The sequence below is a fragment of the Coregonus lavaretus genome, assembly GCF_964263955.1.
Source record: "Coregonus lavaretus genome assembly, contig: HAP1_SCAFFOLD_293, whole genome shotgun sequence".
Taxonomy (NCBI): Eukaryota; Metazoa; Chordata; class Actinopteri; order Salmoniformes; family Salmonidae; genus Coregonus; species Coregonus lavaretus.
In genome coordinates, this window is record NW_028159039.1 from 300715 (window position 1) to 318640 (window position 17926).

Here is a 17926-nt window from a genome sequence, read left to right on the forward strand (position 1 = left end):
CTGTGTTTTGTGCGTGTTTGTTCATGTTTGGTTGTCGTCTGGTGAGCGGGTTTGTTCCTCCCTGCGTGGAGGTTATGTTATGTACGTTACCTACGAGTAAAGTACATTTTCGATTAGCTCTGTGTCCTGCGCCTGACTTTGTCCTACCGCATCATACTGACCTCCTGACAGGCAAGGTGGGACATCAGGCTTCTACATGCTGGTGGAAGGACATGGATTGTCCAGCCTGTGGTAAAAAGGGACATCAGGTATCAACATGCTGGTGGAAGGACATGGATTGTCCAGCCTGTGGTAAAAAGGGACATCAGGCTTCTACATGCTGGTGGAAGGACATGGATTGTCCAGCCTGTGGTAAAAAGGGACATCAGGCTTCTACATGCTGTTGGAAGGACATGGATTGTCCAGCCTGTGGTAAAAAGGGACATCAGGCTTCTACATGCTGGTGGAAGGACATGGATTGTCCAGCCTGTGGTAAAAAGGGACATCAGGCTTCTACATGCTGGTGGAAGGACATGGATTGTCCAGCCTGTGGTAAAAAGGGACATCAGGCTTCTACATGCTGGTGGAAGGACATGGATTGTCCAGCCTGTGGTAAAAAGGGACATCAGGCTTCTACATGCTGGTGGAAGGACATGGATTGTCCAGCCTGTGGTAAAAAGGGACATCAGGCTTCTACATGCTGGTGTAAGGACATGGATTGTCCAGCCTGTGGTAAAAAGGGACATCAGGCTTCTACATGCTGATGGAAGGACATGGATTGTCCAGCCTGTGGTAAAAAGGGACATCAGGCTTCTACATGCTGGTGGAAGGACATGGATTGTCCAGCCTGTGGTAAAAAGGGACATCAGGCTTCTACATGCTGGTGGAAGGACATGGATTGTCCAGCCTGTGGTAAAAAGGGACATCAGGCTTCTACATGCTGGTGGAAGGACATGGATTGTCCAGCCTGTGGTAAAAAAGGGCCGTCAGGCTTCTACATGCTGGTTTAAGGACATGGATTGTCCAGCCTGTGGTAAAAAGGGCCATCAGGCTTCTACATGCTGGTGTAAGGACATGGATTTTCCAGCCTGTGGTAAAAAGGGACATCAGGCTTCTACATGCTGGTGGAAGGACATGGATTGTCCAGCCTGTGGTAAAAAGGGCCATCAGGCTTCTACATGCTGGTTTAAGGACATGGATTGTCCAGCCTGTGGTAAAAAGGGACATCAGGCTTCTACATGCTGGTGGAAGGACATGGATTGTCCAGCCTGTGGTAAAAAAGGGCCGTCAGGCTTCTACATGCTGGTTTAAGGACATGGATTGTCCAGCCTGTGGTAAAAAGGGCCATCAGGCTTCTACATGCTGGTGTAAGGACATGGATTGTCCAGCCTGTGGTAAAAAGGGACATCAGGCTTCTACATGCTGGTGGAAGGACATGGATTGTCCAGCCTGTGGTAAAAAGGGCAACATCGGACAAGTCTCCAGAAACAAAAAGAGAACTGAGAAATCACAAAAATGGAAAAAAGAAACAGACATTCCAACGAAAGACAAATAGACATGTTCACACTGTTGAGTAAGAGAACACTGAGGTGAGTGACTCATCAGACAAGGAAGTCACACTGAAAATCCTGACTTTTTCCTGGCGGGCCGCACGGCTACTATGTCTCCCCCTTGCTAGAGGGACAGCCGGTGCGTATGGAGATTGACACAGGGGCAGCTGTATCTCTTGTGTCAGAAAAAAGACACTGAAACACCTTCCACTTCAACCAGCGCACCTCGTGTTAAAGACTTACACAGGTGAATCTGTTGCTGTGAGAGGCATCACTGATGTCACAGTTCAGGTAAACAGACAAACTGAAAAGCTGCCACTCTATGTTGTGAAAGGAGACTATGCATCACTACTGGGATGTTCATAGTTGGAGAAAATCACACTGGACTGACCATCAGTGCAAACAATGAAACATGGAGACACAGACCTACCTGCCATCTTAAAGAAACATGGAGAAGTCTTTAATGGACAGCTGGGTAGTATGAACGACATTACAGGGAAGCTTAGCATTAAGCCAGACAGCAAACCAACGTTTCTGAAAGCAGGACCTGTACCTTATGCTATCAGACCAAAAGTCAAGGCTGACTTGGAGGCTTTAGTCAAGAACAAAGTACTGGAGCCGGTCAGCATGAGTGAATGCATGAGCAACACCCATCTACCAGTCCTTAACACTAAAACCGCCCGGATTTTCAGCTAGTAGGGATGGGTAACTCCAATCCTCGGGGTGTCACACTTTTCACCCATCCCTAGCAAACACAGCTGATTAAACTAATCGCATTCTAAACTGAAGATTATGATTAGTTAATTATTGGAGTCAGGTGTGTTAGCTGGGGCTAGGGCAAAAGTGTGACACCAATCAGACCCCGAGGACTGGAGTTGGCCATCCCTGCACTATAGCAAGGTGTGACACCAATCAGGCCCCCGAGGACTGGAGTTGCCCATCCCTGCACTATAGCAAGGTGTGACACCAATCAGGCCCCGAGGACTGGAGTTGGCCATCCCTGCACTAGAGCAAGGTGTGACACCAGTCAGGCCCCCGAGGACTGGAGTTGCCCATCCCTGCACCATAGCAAGGTGTGACACCAATCAGGCCCAGAGGACTGGAGTTGCCCATCCCTGCACTAGAGCAAGGTGTGACACCAATCAGGCCCCAGAGGACTGGAGTTGGCCATCCCTGCACTATAGCAAGGTGTGACACCAATCAGGCCCCCAAGGACTGGAGTTGCCCATCCCTGCACTAGAGCAAGGTGTGACACCAATCAGGCCCCAAGGACTGGAGTTGGCCATCCCTGCACTATAGCAAGGTGTGACACCAATCAGGCCCCAAGGACTGGAGTTGCCCATCCCTGCACTACAGCAAGGTGTGACACCAATCAGGCCCCGAGGACTGGAGTTGCCCATCCCTGCACTATAGCAAGGTGTGACACCAATCAGGCCCAGAGGACTGGAGTTGCCCATCCCTGCACTACAGCAAGGTGTGACACCAATCAGGCCCCGAGAACTGGAGTTGCCCATCCCTGCACCATAGCAAGGTGTGACACCAATCAGGCCCGAGGACTGGAGTTGGCCATTCCTGTGCTAGAGCAAGGTGTGACACCAATCAGGCCCGAGGACTGGAGTTGGCCATTCCTGTGCTAGAGCAAGGTGTGACACCAATCAGGCCCAGAGGACTGGAGTTGGCCATCCCTGCACTATAGCAAGGTGTGACACCAATCAGGCCCCAGAGGACTGGAGTTGCCCATCCCTGCACTACAGCAAGGTGTGACACCAATCAGGCCCCGAGAACTGGAGTTGCCCATCCCTGCACCATAGCAAGGTGTGACACCAATCAGGCCCGAGGACTGGAGTTGGCCATTCCTGTGCTAGAGCAAGGTGTGACACCAATCAGGCCCAGAGGACTGGAGTTGGCCATCCCTGCACTATAGCAAGGTGTGACACCAATCAGGCCCCGAGGACTGGAGTTGGCCATCCCTGCACTAGAGCAAGGTGTGACACCAATCAGGCCCCCGAGGACTGGAGTTGCCCATTCCTGCACCATATCAAGGTGTGACACCAATCAGGCCCCGAGGACTGGAGTTGCCCATCCCTGCACTACAGCAAGGTGTGACACCAATCAGGCCCCGAGGACTGGAGTTGCCCATCCCTGCACTAGAGCAAGGTGTGACACCAATCAGGCCCCGAGGACTGGAGTTGCCCATCCCTGCACTAGAGCAAGGTGTGACACCAATCAAGCCCCAGAGGACTGGAGTTGGCAATCCCTGCACTAGAGCAAGGTGTGACACCAATTAGGCCCAGAGGACTGGAGTTGGCAATCCCTGTGCTATAGCAAGGTGTGACACCAATCAGGCCCAGAGGACTGGAGTTGGCAATCCCTGTGCTATAGCAAGGTGTGACACCAATCAAGCCCCAGAGGACTGGAGTTGGCAATCCCTGTGCTATAGCAAGGTGTGACACCAATCAGGCCCCGAGGACTGGAGTTGGCCATCCCTGCACTATAGCAAGTTGTGACACCAATCAGGCCCTGAGGACTGGAGTTGCCCATCCCTGCACTAGAGCATGATGTGACACCAATCAGGCCCAGAGGACTGGAGTTGGCCATCCCTGCACTAGAGCAAGGTGTGACACCAATCAGGCCCCGAGGACTGGAGTTGGCCATCCCTGCACTAGAGCAAGTTGTGACACCAATCAGGCCATGAGGACTGGAGTTGCCCATCCCTGCACTATAGCAAGGTGTGACACCAATCAGGCCCCGAGGACTGGAGTTGCCCATCCCTGCACTAGAGCAAGGTCTGACACCAATTAGGCCCAAAGGACTGGAGTTGCCCATCCCTGCACTAGAGCAAGGTGTGACACCAATCAGGCCCCGAGAACTGGAGTTGCCCATCCCTGCACTAGAGCAAGGTGTGACACCAATCAGGCCCGGAGGACTGGAGTTGCCCATCCCTGCACTATAGCAAGGAGTGACACCAATCAGGCCCCCGAGGACTGGAGTTGCCCATCCCTGCACTAGAGAAAGGTGTGACACCAATCAGGTCCCCAAGTACTGGAGTTGCCCATCCCTGCACTAGAGCAAGGTGTGACACCAATCAGGCCCCAAGGACTGGAGTTGCCCATCCCTGCACTATAGCAAGGTGTGACACCAATCAGGCCCAGAGAACTGGAGTTGCCCATTCCTGCATCATAGCAAGGTGTGACACCAATCAGGCCCCGAGGACTGGAGTTGGCCATTCCTGTGCTAGAGCAAGGTGTGACACCAATCAGGCCCAGAGGACTGGAGTTGGCCATCCCTGCACTATAGCAAGGTGTGACACCAATCAGGCCCCGAGGACTGGAGTTGGCCATCCCTGCACTAGAGCAAGGTGTGACACCAATCAGGCCCCGAGGACTGGAGTTACCCATCCCTGCACTAGAGCAAGGTGTGACACCAATCAGGCCCAGAGGACTGGAGTTACCCATCCCTGCACTAGAGCAAGGTGTGACACCAATCAGGCCCCGAGGACTGGAGTTGGCCATCCCTGCACTAGAGCAAGGTGTGACACCAATCAGGCCCCGAGGACTGGAGTTACCCATCCCTGCACTAGAGCAAGGTGTGACACCAATCAGGCCCCGAGGACTGGAGTTGGCCATCCCTGCACTAGAGCAAGGTGTGACACCAATCAGGCCCCCGAGGACTGGAGTTGCCCATTCCTGCACCATAGCAAGGTGTGACACCAATCAGGCCCCGAGGACTGGAGTTGGCCATTCCTGTGCTAGAGCAAGGTGTGACACCAATCAGGCCCAGAGGACTGGAGTTGGCCATCCCTGCACTATAGCAAGGTGTGACACCAATCAGGCCCCCGAGGACTGGAGTTGCCCATTCCTGCACCATAGCAAGGTGTGACACCAATCAGGCCCAGAGGACTGGAGTTGCCCATCCCTGCACTAGAGCAAGGTGTGACACCAATCAGGCCCCCGAGGACTGGAGTTGGCCATCCCTGCACTATAGCAAGGTGTGACACCAATCAGGCCCCCGAGGACTGGAGTTGCCCATCCCTGCACTAGAGCAAGGTGTGACACCAATCAGGCCCCAAGGACTGGAGTTGCCCATCCCTGCACTAGAGCAAGGTGTGACACCAATCAGGCCCCAGAGGACTGGAGTTGGCCATCCCTGTGCTATAGCAAGGTGTGACACCAATCAGGCCCAGAGGACTGGAGTTGGCCATCCCTGCACTATAGCAAGGTGTGACACCAATCAGGCCCAGAGGACTGGAGTTGCCCATCCCTGCACTAGAGCAAGGTGTGACACCAATCAAGCCCCAGAGGACTGGAGTTGCCCATCCCTGTGCTATAGCAAGGTGTGACACCAATCAGGCCCAGAGAACTGGAGTTGCCCATTCCTGCATCATAGCAAGGTGTGACACCAATCAGGCCCCGAGGACTGGAGTTGGCCATTCCTGTGCTAGAGCAAGGTGTGACACCAATCAGGCCCAGAGGACTGGAGTTGGCCATCCCTGCACTATAGCAAGGTGTGACACCAATCAGGCCCCGAGGACTGGAGTTGGCCATCCCTGCACTAGAGCAAGGTGTGACACCAATCAGGCCCCGAGGACTGGAGTTACCCATCCCTGCACTAGAGCAAGGTGTGACACCAATCAGGCCCAGAGGACTGGAGTTACCCATCCCTGCACTAGAGCAAGATGTGACACCAATCAGGCCCCGAGGACTGGAGTTGGCCATCCCTGCACTAGAGCAAGGTGTGACACCAATCAGGCCCCGAGGACTGGAGTTACCCATCCCTGCACTAGAGCAAGGTGTGACACCAATCAGGCCCCGAGGACTGGAGTTGGCCATCCCTGCACTAGAGCAAGGTGTGACACCAATCAGGCCCCCGAGGACTGGAGTTGCCCATTCCTGCACCATAGCAAGGTGTGACACCAATCAGGCCCCGAGGACTGGAGTTGGCCATTCCTGTGCTAGAGCAAGGTGTGACACCAATCAGGCCCAGAGGACTGGAGTTGGCCATCCCTGCACTATAGCAAGGTGTGACACCAATCAGGCCCCCGAGGACTGGAGTTGCCCATTCCTGCACCATAGCAAGGTGTGACACCAATCAGGCCCAGAGGACTGGAGTTGCCCATCCCTGCACTAGAGCAAGGTGTGACACCAATCAGGCCCCCGAGGACTGGAGTTGGCCATCCCTGCACTATAGCAAGGTGTGACACCAATCAGGCCCCCGAGGACTGGAGTTGCCCATCCCTGCACTAGAGCAAGGTGTGACACCAATCAGGCCCCAAGGACTGGAGTTGCCCATCCCTGCACTAGAGCAAGGTGTGACACCAATCAGGCCCCAGAGGACTGGAGTTGGCCATCCCTGTGCTATAGCAAGGTGTGACACCAATCAGGCCCAGAGGACTGGAGTTGGCCATCCCTGCACTATAGCAAGGTGTGACACCAATCAGGCCCAGAGGACTGGAGTTGCCCATCCCTGCACTAGAGCAAGGTGTGACACCAATCAAGCCCCAGAGGACTGGAGTTGCCCATCCCTGTGCTATAGCAAGGTGTGACACCAATCAGGCCCCGAGGACTGGAGTTGGCCATCCCTGCACTATAGCAAGTTGTGACACCAATCAGGTCCGAGGACTGGAGTTGCCCATCCCTGCACTAGAGCAAGGTGTGACACCAATCAGGCCCCGAGGACTGGAGTTGCCCATCCCTGCACTATAGCAAGGTGTGACACCAATCAGGCCCAGAGGACTGGAGTTGCCCATCCCTGCACTAGAGCAAGGTGTGACACCAATCAGGCCCCCGAGGACTGGAGTTGCCCATCCCTGCACTAGAGCAAGGTGTGGCCTATAGCCTATTTCTGTTTCCTTTACAATAAAAACATTACAGTGTAATTATCCATCTGATCAACTTTATTTGTAGATTCAATTAGTAATAGAGTTTTAGTACTTAATAAAGTCAATTTACAGTTTATTTTGACAAAGTAGAATGAAAAATATAATAATAATAATATAACCAGCCAGGTGAAATGATTTGCTGTATTCCTAAACAAACGCACCAGTGCATTACATTTACATTTTAGTCATTTAGCAGACGCTCTTATCCAGAGCGACTTACAGTTAGTGAAAAAACATATTTTTATACTGGCCCCCCGTGGGAATCGAACCCACAACCCTGGCGTTGCAAACACCATGCTCTATCAACTGAGCTACATCCCTGCCAGCCATTCCCTCCCCTACCCTACCCTACCCTACCCTGGGCCAATTGTGCGCCGCCCATGAGTCTCCCGGTCACGGCCGGCTGCGACAGAGCCTGGATTCGAACCAGGATCTCTAGTGGCACAGTTAGCACTGCGATGCAGTGCCTTAGACCACTGTGCCACTCATTAACATTAACAATTATAAAGGATTAATCCCATGAATAAATATTTGTGGAAATATATTCATGACAAGATGTAAAAACAATAATGTGTTGATTGTATCAGACACTGTACCGAGCCTTTACACATGAACCAATCACGTCTTCTCTTTATGCTTCAGGTCCACAGTCAGCACACAGCTTCGGGGCTTTGTGTGAGCAAGCCCCACAAACAAATCGGTTGCCCTGCACACAGACTCCAAAGTGACAATTTTAGGTTGTTCTGAATTCGATAGCGCAAATGCCACCAAATCTGTTATTTCGTATGTATTTTCAAACGCTTGCACAGAGGTCAACTATTTTGTTGCCTGTCTTTAGCTTCAAGTGGCGAGTTTGGTTTAAGGTGCTTGATATGATGAAACAAGTGCAACAGTTTTTCCACCATCGTGAACATTTACGAAGATGGTCCCTTCTGTTCTCAAGACAAAACTTGGGCTTATCGGCAAGATTGTTGATCTATCATCGAAAAGAAAACATGCAAAACCTTGAAGGCCATGGAGAGCCTGGTGGAAGAGGCAACGTCTGAGTCCCTCACAGCTTGAAGACGGGGATTTGGAGACTGATGGGGGTGTCGGGTTACAAAAGGCCCCTGAAAAGGAGAAAAATTATGATTATTATAATAATTATACATTTAAACATGTATTGTTTAGTAAGGTGCAGTATTGTGTAATAATTCAGTTTATGATCCATATAAAGGTTTAGTAGTAAACATTAGTGTCATAGTTTAATATTCAATATTGTATAGTGAACTTTAATAATTTGTATATGTATGCTTACATTTCTGTAGTAACATTTTAGAAGAACATAAAAGGTTTGAAAGAAAATTGTATTTACCTTCAATGAATTACAGCTCTCTCTCTCTCTCTTTCTCTCTCTCTCTTCCTCTCTCTCTCTCTCTCTCTCTCTCTCTCTCTTTCTCCATCCCTCCCCTATCTCTCTCTCTCTCTCTCTCTCTCTCTCTCTCTCTCTCTCTCTCTCTCTCTCTCTCTCTCTCTCTCTCTCTCTCTCTCTCTCTCTCTTTCTACATCCCTCCCCTATCTCTCTCTCTCTCTCTCTCTCTCTCTCTCTCTCTCTCTCTCTCTCTCTCTCTCTCTCTCTCTCTCTCTCTCTCTCTCTCTCTCTCTCTCTCTCTCTCTCCCTACACAAGAGCCATTGGTTCCTTGGGTTGTGTGTGTGTGAGCGTGTGTGGTGTGTCTTTCAAACAACTGTTTTTTAAACCGGTTGAACCTTTACCCTTTTAGAAAGAGTTCCCAGCTATCCATATTTTAATGGTCAACAGTTTGCTCATCTAGGGAGTCCCTTACACACAAGGGAACTGTATGTACACATGGGGTCCCCCAAGTGTCTTTGAAACTACTTTTTTAAAACTGTTTATCCTTTAACCTTTTAAAAATAGCTCTCAGGGGGGGGGCGTCCGGGAATGTCCGGGAGGCGTCTGAGGATGGAATGTCCAGTGGATGTCTCAGTCAATTAAAAACAAAAAAGGTAATTTTATTCTTAAAGATGTCCCGTTTTACTGCTGACCTAAACAGATCCATTTGACCCCATAAAAGAGCGTCCGTGGGATGTCTCAGTCAACCAAGAAAAAAGACCCAGAGGACCAGAAGGCCTGAAGACATACATCTTAAAGAGACTCCTTGAATCATTTATTCCTCATGGAGCATTTTGAAGGTGAGTTGAATTTTCATTATGATGAAGGCTTTTATATCTAACTATGCATATATATATATATATATATATATATATATATATATATATATATATATATATATATTATGTTGTATATTATAAATGAATGTTTTTAATAATGTATTGTATAAAATGATATAGTATATAATGAATGAGAAGTTGTGTTATTGATTTTTTTTAAACGAGAATGGACTCTACCTACATATGTATATATCCTACTGTTTATACCAAACAAATGTCAATTTTATGTGACATGTCTCAAGGTGTCTCAGAACCCATGAAAATGCATGCCAAACCAAGTCTCTACTCAAGAGTGGACCACTCGCTCCACCTAGTGGATGTTCCGTTACATCACAGTTATAGAAAAATTACTAGTCAATTGAATATGTGTGTGTGTGTGTGTGTGTGTGTGTGTGTGTGTATCTATAATGTTAGTATAATATTTTATATATATATATACATATGTATTTATCCTACTGTTTTTACCAAACAAATTTCTATTTTATGTGAAGTGTCTAATCAAGAGTGGACCACTGGCTCCACCTAGTGGATGTTCAGTTACATCACAGTTGTAGAAATAAATTACCTCTCATTGGATAACAATTCACTCAATGGATAACAATGGTTTTTTAAAATATTTAACAGTATTTCAATATTTGGTTTTTGCAGACATTTTATGACTGGATGACATACAATTTTCAGGTAATTAATATAATTATTATTATTATAAAAAAAAATTTAAGGGTGTAGATCAGCTTAATATTGCAGATAGATTGTATCTTCCATCAATGTAATTGTCTGCATCACTTCCAATCCCCCATGTTTTTTTTATATATATACACACACACACACATATTTACATTTACGTCATTTAGCAGACGCTCTTATCCAGAGTGAGTGAGTGCATACATTATTTAATTTTTTTCTCCATACTGGCCCCCCGTGGGAATCGAACCCACAACCCTGGCGTTGCAAACGCCATGTTCTACCAACTGAGCTACATCCCTGCCGGCCATTCCCTCCCCTACCCTGGACGACGCTGGGCCAATTATGAGCCGCCCCATGGGTCTCCCGGTCGCGGCCGGCTACGACAGAGCCTGGATTTGAACCAGGATCTCTAGTAGACCACTGCGCCACTCGGGAGATAATACACATACACATACATATACACACATATATATATATATATATACATATATATACATATACATATATATACATATATACACACATACAGTAGGGAAAAAAAGTATTTAGTCAGCCACCAATTGTGCAAGTTCTCCCACTTAAAAAGATCAGAGAGGCCTGTAATTTTCATTATAGGTACACGTCAACTATGACAGACAAAATGAGCATTTTTTTTTCCAGAAAATCACATTGTAGGATTTTTTATGAATTTATTTGCAAATTATGGTGGAAAATAAGTATTTGGTCACCTACAAACAAGCAAGATTACTGGCTCTCACAGACCTGTAACTTCTTCTTTAAGAGGCTCCTCTGTCCTCCACTCATTACCTGTATTAATGGCACCTGTATGAACTTGTTATCAGTATAAAAGACACCTGTCCACAACCTCAAACAGTCACACTCCAAACTCCACTATGGCCAAGACCAAAGAGCTGTCAAAGGACACTAGAAACAAAATTGTAGACCTGCAGCAGGCTGGGAAGACTGAATCTGCAATAGGTAAGCAGCTTGGTTTGAAGAAATCAACTGTGGGAGCAATTATTAGGAAATGGAAGACATACAAGACCACTGATAATCTCCCTCGATCTGGGGCTCCACGCAAGATCTCACCCCGTGGGGTCAAAATGATCACAAGAACGGTGAGCAAAAATCCCAGAACCACACGGGGGGACCTAGTGAATGACCTGCAGAGAGCTGGGACCAAAGTAACAAAGCCTACCATCAGTAACACACTACGCCACCAGGGACTCAAATCCTGCAGTGCAAGACGTGTCCCCCTGCTTAAGGCAGTACATGTCCAGGCCCGTCTGAAGTTTGCTAGAGTGCATTTGGATGATCCAGAAGAGGATTGGGAGAATGTGATATGGTCAGATGAAACCAAAATATAACTTTTTGGTAAAAACTCAACTCGTCATGTTTGGAGGACAAAGAATGCTGAGTTGCATCCAAAGAACACCATACCTACTGTGAAGCATGGGGGTTGAAACATCATGCTTTGGGGCTGTTTTTCTGCAAAGGGACCAGGATGACTGATCCGTGTAAAGGAAAGAATGAATGGGGCCATGTATCGTGAGATTTTGAGTGAAAACCTCCTTCCATCAGCAAGGGCATTGAAGATGAAACGTGGCTGGGTCTTTTAGCATGACAATGATCCCAAACACACCGCCCGGGCATCGAAGGAGTGGCTTCGTAAGAAGCATTTCAAGGTCCTGGAGTGGCCTAGCCAGTCTCCAGATCTCAACCCCATAGAAAATCTTTGGAGGGAGTTGAAAGTCCGTGTTGCCCAGCGACAGCCCCAAAACATCACTGCTCTAGAGGAGATCTGCATGGAGGAATGGGCCAAAATACCAGCAACAGTGTGTGAAAACCTTGTGAAGACTTACAGAAAACGTTTGACCTGTGTCATTGCCAACAAAGGGAATATAACAAAGTATTGAGAAACTTTTGTTATTGACCAAATACTTATTTTCCACCATAATTTGCAAATAAATTAATAACAAATCCTACAATGTGATTTTCTGGAAAAAAATTTCTCATTTTGTCTGTCATGGTTGACGTGTACCTATGATGAAAATTACAGGCCTCTCTCATCTTTTTAAGTGGGAGAACTTGCACAATTGGTGGCTGACTAAATACTTTTTTTTCCCCACTGTATATACACACATACAGTGAGGGAAAAAGGTATTTGATCCCCTGCTGATTTTGTGATTGACAGTTCTTTTGTGTTTCTTCCATTTGCGAATAATCGCACCAACTGTTGTTACCTTCTCATCAAGCTGCTTGGCGATGGTCTTGTAGCCCATTCCAGCCTTGTGTAGGTCTACAATCTTGTCCCTGACATCTGTGGGGATTTATTATTCTCATAAATGGATGGGATGACTAACTTAGAAAGAATGCAGTAATGATTAAAGCATAAAAGGTCTGTACTGTACTGATATGAATTGTTTCACCTAACAAGCTGTGATTAATGTGAGGAGCTGTTTTAGGGAGTAAGGGGAGATAAGAACTTATAATACCCGAACACTCTCTCTTTGTTGTCTGTGAACCGTCCTTGAAACGTAGGTACAGCAAAATAGAGTCTTTTGGGTGCTAACTCCACAGGTTATTATGATCAAATCAAATCAAATCAAATCAAATCAAATTTTATTGGTCACATGCGCCGAATACAACAGGTGCAGACATTACAGTGAAATGCTTACTTACAGCCCTTAACCAACAGTGCATTTATTTTAAACAAAAAAGTAAGAATAAAACAACAACAAAAAAGTGTTGAGAAAAAAAGAGCAGAAGTTAAATAAAGTGAAATAAAGTGACAGTAGGGAGGCTATATATACAGTAAAATAAAGTGACAGTAGGGAGGCTATATATACAGGGGGGTACCGTTGCATAGTCAATGTGCGGGGGCACCGGCTAGTTGAGGTAGTTGAGGTAATATGTACATGTGGGTAGAGTTAAAGTGACTATGCATAAATACTTAACAGAGTAGCAGCAGCGTAAAAAGGATGGGGTGGGGGGGCAGTGCAAATAGTCCGGGTAGCCATGATTAGCTGTTCAGGAGTCTTATGGCTTGGGGGTAGAAGCTGTTGAGAAGTCTTTTGGACCTAGACTTGGCACTCCGGTACCGCTTGCCGTGCGGTAGCAGAGAGAACAGTCTATGACTAGGGTGGCTGGAGTCTTTGACAATTTTGAGGGCCTTCCTCTGACACCGCCTGGTATAGAGGTCCTGGATGGCAGGGAGCTTTGCCCCAGTGATGTACTGGGCCGTACGCACTACCCTCTGTAGTGCCTTGCGGTCAGAGGCCAAGCAGTTGCCATACCAGGCGGTGATGCAACCAGTCAGGATGCTCTCGATGGTGCAGCTGTAGAATTTTTTGAGGATCTGAGGACCCATGCCAAATCTTTTTAGTCTCCTGAGGGGGAATAGGCTTTGTCGTGCCCTCTTCACGACTGTCTTGGTGTGTTTGGACCATGATAGTTCGTTGGTGATGTGGACACCAAGGAACTTGAAGCTCTCAACCTGTTCCACTACAGCCCCGTCGATGAGAATGGGGGCGTGCTCAGTCCTCTTTTTTTTCCTGTAGTCCACAATCATCTCCTTTGTCTTGGTCACGTTGAGGGAGAGGTTGTTGTCCTGGCACCACTTATGCCTGGGAACGGTGGAGCGCCAAGGGGTTGGGACCAGCCCGTGCGCCAACGGATTGGCTGAGTAAGTCTAAACCACGCTCAGTCTCTACTCTGATTGGCCAGCAGAGAGTGGGAACTATCTCTGTCAGAGTATTTGAAGAAGAACCTGTAACAATGGATTAGTTCTCTGTCTGCCCTGCGAGGTTTTTCAGTGAGCCCGTATACGAACCAACATACTTATCATACATACATTTTGCATATAATAAATTTAGCTTGGATTGAATATCTCTTGATAATGTTTTCTCTTATTCCAATACCAGATTTGAATTACGCCATTTCTAACACATCCTTGGAGAGCTCTTTGGTCTTGGCCATGGTGGAGAGTTTGGAATCTGATTGATTGATTGCTTCTGTGGACAGGTGTCTTTTATACAGGTAACAAACTGAGAATGTGTACTTCCTAATATAAAAGGCTTATCAGGACTGATAAGAAGACAGGATGAAGTAGCATGCTGTGTCTCAACTAACAATGTTATGCAGACTTTCTTTAGAAAAGGTGAAGGTTTGTCTGCCAGACCTACCAGGAGAATCTGTACATTTTCTGCGACTTGGAGACTATGTGGTGGTAAAGGATTAAGGAAGTCATTGATGGACAACACCCAAGTGGGAAGGTTAGTAATAGGTGTTGATGGCTACCTTGATGGAGGGGCAAGTAAGAGAGAGAGATTCCTAGATCTATATGTACCATTGTAGGACTTTTCTAACGCAGAGGAGGAAGATGGCACCACTTCGGTGGAGCATTGTTTTGTTTTGTCTGTGTGTTTTTGCAGCAGAGACTATTGGTACGCTGATAGAAGGATACACTCCACAGAGAGATGGTGATACATGGAGAAGGACTCTGCATGATCAGAGAACTAGTGAAGGAAGAAGGTTCATGCATCATCACACAGTCTACACCAACGGAGGTATGGATAGAGGGGAGATTAAACAGGTATCAGGTCAACCGATGCTACAGATGGCTACGAGGAAACTGGCGATCTGGAGATGATAGTAGGTATATCCACTGCTAAAGTGATAGTATTGAGAATGCATTGAGATAATGATCTGTATTAATTTTCAGGATGAGGAAAGTCATAATTGAATTATGAATGTTTATAATGTATGTTAATATAAGTATACATTCTGAAAGTTGTAATGGGTGATTAAGTTGAGAGTTTTCATTTTCAGTGATAAGGATAAAGTGAATAAGAATTATCATTTTAAATTTGGTTGAGTTCAGTAATTTGGTTGGTTATAATTTATAAGATTAATGAGTGATTTAAGTGAATTATTAGTATGTATAAGGATAGAAATGTTTTCTATAGATATTAGGGGTTTAAACAGTGATACATTAAGGTCATGTCTTAGGATACATTTATAGGATTTATTGAATAGACATTGTTGACTCATACTGTTTGAAACATGGAAGTTAAGGTGAGGATTGTGAATGAAATCATGAATATGTTGATTAATTGGGTTAAAGTATTAACATATTAGTAACGATATAGATTTGAAGTATGGGGTGATATTGATATGGATGTTTAGAGTGGTACATATCTATGTTGAATGGCAAGTAATTAATTGGTTATTATCATGGGGTTATGATATTTTCATATGATGTGAATTTGGTTGAATTATTGAAGCAGGAATAGTTTAGGGATGTAATGATTTAACAGGGTGTGATAATAGAGTGTTATAATGTGTATGTTATTTTAGGTATATTAGGAGGACAAAGGCGGAGTTTAACATTGTATATTTTAACAATCATGGGTTGTTAAGCAATTGGGTCTGAGATGTTAATCATTAGAATGTGTAATTGATAATCACATAGAATTGGAGGCTATTATATTAAGATGAGGAGGATATGGTAATTTGAATGTTGTTGAAGTTTTTTCAAGGTTGTTTTAGTGGGTAATTCCATAGGAACATGGATGGCAGTATTCTAGGTCCTCTAGTGGCCATAGTAATCATTACAGTCATAGTTATGGGGTGTTGTTTTCAATTTTCCAGATTACTAACATGCCTGTGATTACAGTTAGAGATGTATCAGTTAATGTTAATGCAAGGAGGGAGAGGACTAATTATTATTATTCTACATCATCATATTGCAGTTTAGAGTCCATTGATAATGTTAATTGAGGACAAGGAATGTTAAGGTGGAATTGTATTCCATGGAATTAAGGGTTACAGGAAGAAGATGTGGACAGATGACTATCTTAGTGGATCAGATAGAGCCCCTTGTGACCAGGGAGAAACTTGGGGTTCCTCTGACAGAGCGTGGATGATGAAGACGGATGTTTTTGTTATTTTTATATTCACGTGTTCAGATTATAAAATCCATGTAATTTACAAAGGGTCATGGATCTTTGGATTTGTGGGGATGATGTCATGATGGTCACAATTTCGTTGATGTATGTGTTCTTGGTAGCATGAATAAGAAATGGGTATATTTGAAAATGAAGTATATAAAAAGGGGTTATTTTAAAAGGGGGGATGATGTCTGTGGGATTTTTCCTTATATATAAAAATAAGGTTTTGACTACATATATTATTAGCATGAATATTTAGTAGTTAATTATCTGTTTATCTTTTACTCAGACTGAGTTTATAGAGGTTCGAGAGGTCTGATATCACATAAGATAGATGACTTAGAATTTATACCTTTGTTGATTAAATATTGATGGACAGGATGTAGTGACCTGGGGGCAAAGGGTAATAACAACAGAGAAAGGGGGGGGGGGCTATGATGGTTTCCAGATGTACTGTATACACCTGGGCTGGAAGGCCCCAGAGTCTGCAACACCACTAAGCAAGGGGCACCACCAAGCAAGCGGCACCATGAAGACCAAGGAGCTCTCCAAACAGGTCAGGGACAAAGTTGTGGAGTACAGATCAGGGTTGGGTTATAAAAAAAATCTGAAACTTTGAACATCCCAAAAAAAAAAAATCTGAAACTTTGAACATCCCACGGAGCACCATTAAATCCATTATTAAAAAATTGAAAGAATATGGCACCACAACAAACCTGCCAAGAGAGAGCCGCCCACTGAAATTCACGGACCAGGCAAGGAGGGCATTAATCAGAGAGGCAACAAAGAGACCAAAGATAACCCTGAAGGAGCTGCAAAGCTCCACAGCGGAGATTGGTGTATCTGTCCGTAGGACCACTTTAAGCCGTACACTCCACAGAGCTGGGCTTTACGGAAGAGTGGCCAGAAAATAGCCATTGCTTAAAGAAAAAAATAAGCAAACACGTTTGGTGTTCGTCAAAAGCCATGTGGGAGACTCCCAAAACATATGGAAGAAGGTATTCTGGTCAGATGAGACTAAAATGTAGCTTTTTGGCCATCAAGGAAAACGCTATGTCTGGCGCAAACCCAACACCTCTCATCACCCCGAGAACACCATCCCCACAGTGAAGCATGGTGGCGGCAGCATCATGCTGTGGGGATGTTTTTCGTCGGCAGGGACTGGGAAACTGGTCAGAATTGAAGGAATGATGGCTGGCACTAAATACAGGGAAATTCTTGAGGGAAACCTGTTTCAGTCCTCCAGAGATGTGAGACTGGGATGGAGGTTCAACCTTCCAGCAGGAGAATGCTGGAAGGTTGAAAAACAACATTTGAGTGGTTTAAGGGGAAATATTTAAATGTCTTGAGGAGTCACCTGTGACAGTATTCATAAAGAGTAGGAGTACTGATCTGGGATCAGTTTTGCTTTTTAGATCATAATGAAACAGATTAGATGGACAGGGGGGACCTGATCCTAGATCAGCACTCCTCCTCTGAGACACTGCCTTTATGAATAAGGGCCCAGGAGTCACCAGGAACATGAAACCGAACACATACGGTTGTAAAGTCTAGTTACAGCAGGTGTTTACTGCCATCGAGTGGAAGATACCAATAAAACACTTGATTGTCAGGGTGGGGAGACCACTGGGCTGAAACAGAAAGTAAAGAA